Consider the following 3921-nt stretch of genomic DNA (forward strand, 5'->3'; position numbering starts at 1 on the left):
TCATTGACGAGATGAATTTTTTTATGTACAAATACATTAAATGAATTGTCAATGTTGAGGGTGACAGTAACTTCAATTTTAGAGTTCTTTCTGCTTTGCTTGGTAAAGGAGAAGAGGATCACACACTTGTCTGCCATCAACATTTCCAAGAGTTAAGAGGCCATAAAGTACCATACACACGGCTATACGGAGAAAAAAAGAAAATTTTGATACAATTTATGAATATCTTGTTCTTTGCATTAGTGGACCGGAACCAGAGGATAAATGGATGTGTTACCCGAAATATGTCATCTCACTGCAAGTGCATATGATAGAGTGTGTATTGATCTTACAAGATACAGTTTCTCAAAAACATTTTTTTAATTGCGCACTATGCCCCTGGAAATCCAAATGATTGTATTATGTGTATTAGGTGACTTTCAAAAACACTGCACTTTGTTCAAGTTTACTTGAAACCGGGATACCTTATACCACTTACATAACCAAAATGGATAACTCATTCAACAACAAAAGCCAAGACTTGACCGAACCATTTTATGGAAAGTATTCAAGAGTTCACTAAATTGAGTGAGATTGAAAGAGAATCAAATAAAAAAAGTCAAAGAATGTAAGACCCATAGATATAAATTTAGTCGGCAAAAACGCGCACACACACACACACGCACACACACACACACACGGCCGCACGCCCACATGCGCGCACGCGCACACACACACACACACACACATATACACACACACACACACACACACACACACACACACACATATATATATATATATATAGTCTCCTTAGGGTTAACTTGATATTTCGACAGGAGTTGCGCATATTATAATCGAAGTCTGTTCAAGCATGTTGTCGAAATATGTTAACATGTATTCTAAGTTAGTATGTTGAATTTGGCCTTTTTTAAGCCCAATTGTTTTAGTTGGCTTGTTGCTTAAGTTAGCCTAGTAGTCTATAAATAGACTAATTCTCTCAGGTTATTAAGAGTGTTGGTTGTTGATATTCACTTGTAAACTTTGAATCCTAATGAGAAAGTGAATAGTAAAACTGTTATAAGCAATCCTGATTTTTCCATTTCTTCCCCTTCTCTCTTTTTTGTAAAACCTAATAGGTTTTCTTGTGTTTGTTCAAGAAACTCAATCTTTATTTCATATTTTAGTTTGTTTTTTATGACATAAATTCACAACAAACTGGTGCGGCGAGCATGGAGAAGAAGATGATGTTAACAAAGTATGAGATTGAGAAATTCACCTGTGCGAATGATTTTGGTTTGTGGCGCTTGATGATGCAATCCCTTCTTGTTCAATAGGGTTTGTTAGAAGCATTGAAAGGACCGGAGAAGATGGCCATTACCCTATCGGAGAAGGAGAAGACAACAATGATCGAAAAAGCCCACAACACCATTGTATTGAGCCTTGGTGATAAGGTTCTTCGACAGGTTTCAAAGGAGAAAACTACAGCTGGTGTATGGATGAAACTTTAAGATTAGTACATGAAAAAATCGTTGGTTAATTGTCTCTATCTAAAGCAAGCTTTCTATTCATTCAAGATGAGTGAAGACAAAGCCTTGGCTGAGCAACTTGATATGTTCAACAAGTTGATTCTTAGTCTTGAGAATATTGAGGTCAAGCCTAGAATTTGCATTCAACTATTGTTGTGTTATTTACCTATGTCTCAGACTCACTTCAAAGAAACCCTCTTGTCTGGAAGAAATTCGTTGACCTTTGAAGATGTTCAATCTTCCTTGTACTCTAAGGACTTGAACAAACGAAAGGAGCACACGCCATCAACAGGTGGCGAAGGATTGTTCGTTAAAGGAAAATTCTTGAAGAAAGATGATAGGTTTAAGAAGAAGAAGGGCCAAGTTCTACAAAATTCTTATGGTGGTAATGCTCTTGCTACTAAGTGTTATCATTGTAAGAAGAATGGTTATACAAGGAAAGTATGCCCCGATCGACTGAATAATCATGTGGGAAAGGATAATGGTAGTGCAACCATTGTGCAAGACGGATATGAATCATTTGATGTCCCGGTGGTTTCAAGTAGCGACTCTAGTAAGGAGTGGATTATGGATTCGAGTTATACTTGGCACATAACTCCAAACAAGGATGTGTTCAAAGAATTATGTGATCAAGATGGTGGATCAGTACTGCTGGGGAACAACAAAGATTGAAAAATTGTAGGTATTGGATTTATGAGATTCAAGCTTCATGATGAGTCAATAAGGCTATTGATTGAGGTTAGGTATGTACCTGAACTTAAGAGGAATTTGATTTCTCTTGAAGAATTCGACAAGAAAGGATATATTTTTAAGGAGAGCAAAATATCCTAAGGGTAATGAAGGGGTCGAAGGAAGTCTTGAGAGGCGTGAAGAAATAAGGCTTGTATACCCTTGAGGCTGAGGTTGAAAATGGTTCAGCAGATGTGGCATCCATAAAACCTATGTCAAAAACTGAGTTGTGGCGCAACTGACTTGGCAATATCAGTGAAAGAGGCCTGGTCGAATTGTCGAAACAAAATATGTTGTGTGGAGACAAGGTTAAAAACTGGAGTTTTGTGAACCTTTCTATTTGGTAAATCTTGAAAGGTGAAGTTTAACAAAGGTAAATAAAGAACACATGGATACCTTGATTACATTCATGTTGATCTTTGGGGGCCTGCAAGGAATCTTTAACACTCAGGTGCAAAGTATTTCATATCCATAGTTGATGATTATTCCATAAAGTTATGGTTCTTCACTTAGAAAGCTAAGGATAAAACTCTTGAAAATTTCAAGAGTTGAAAAACCCTAGTCGAAAACCAAACTGGCAGAAAGGTCAAGAGGTTAAAGACTGACAATGGTCTTGAATTTTGCAATAAGGCTTTTGACAACTATTATGTTGCGTTTGGTATTGCACGACACAAAACTACTACAGGTACTCCCCAACAAAATGGTTTGGTTGAAAGGTTTAATCAAACCATTTTGGAAAGGTTTAGATGTATGCTGGTTAGTGTTGGATTAAAGAAGGTGTTTTGGGTTTAGGCATTCATGACTGCAACTTACCTGATAAATATGTGGCCCTTAAAGGAGTACTTCTACACTTTCCTCATTTAAGGTAACCTAAAATAACATTCGTCGTCTCTCATAACCATCATGTAACACTTTTTTCCCTCGTCTTCTATAACCTCATACCATTATCTCGGCTCATCCGGGTTCCATACTCGACCATGAAAGACTCTTCATCTCCTCCTATTTAAAACCTTCATCTCAGCCATATGATGATTGCACCGGTCCGTTTTACTTGTCGATTGGTAAACATAAATTTTTGGTATGTTCATATATATATATAATATATAATATATATATATATATATTATATATATATATATATATATATATATATATATATATATATATATATATATATATATATATATTATATTTAGTTAATTGAATACACATAATATTCTTTAAAAATGTTGATTATTTATGTTTTCAGTGCATTGAATGCACATATATTTAGAAAAAAATATATGTATTTTTAATCTCTTAAATAATGTTAAACTTACCATTTTAATTTCTTAACCAGTGCTCCGAGGGCACTCGTTAGAATTTCCATATATATATATATATATATATATATATATATATATATATATATATATATATATATATATATATATATATATATATATATATATATATATATATATATATATATATATATATATATATAATCAAAGTTACAAAGGCATGCGATATGAAAGGAAGTCAATCCCTTCCCAACGATGTCATATAGAAAAACCTAAGACTAAGACATCAATCTGACATTGACATCCCACCTAACGAGGTTAAGGAATCTAATACTAAGACATGCATAATGACTTCTAGAGGATATGAAGACGAAAGCTTTAAAGAAGTTTTGTAAGGTGAG

Source organism: Lathyrus oleraceus, chromosome 5 (genome assembly GCF_024323335.1).
Source record: "Lathyrus oleraceus cultivar Zhongwan6 chromosome 5, CAAS_Psat_ZW6_1.0, whole genome shotgun sequence".
NCBI classification, from domain to species: Eukaryota; Viridiplantae; Streptophyta; class Magnoliopsida; order Fabales; family Fabaceae; genus Lathyrus; species Lathyrus oleraceus.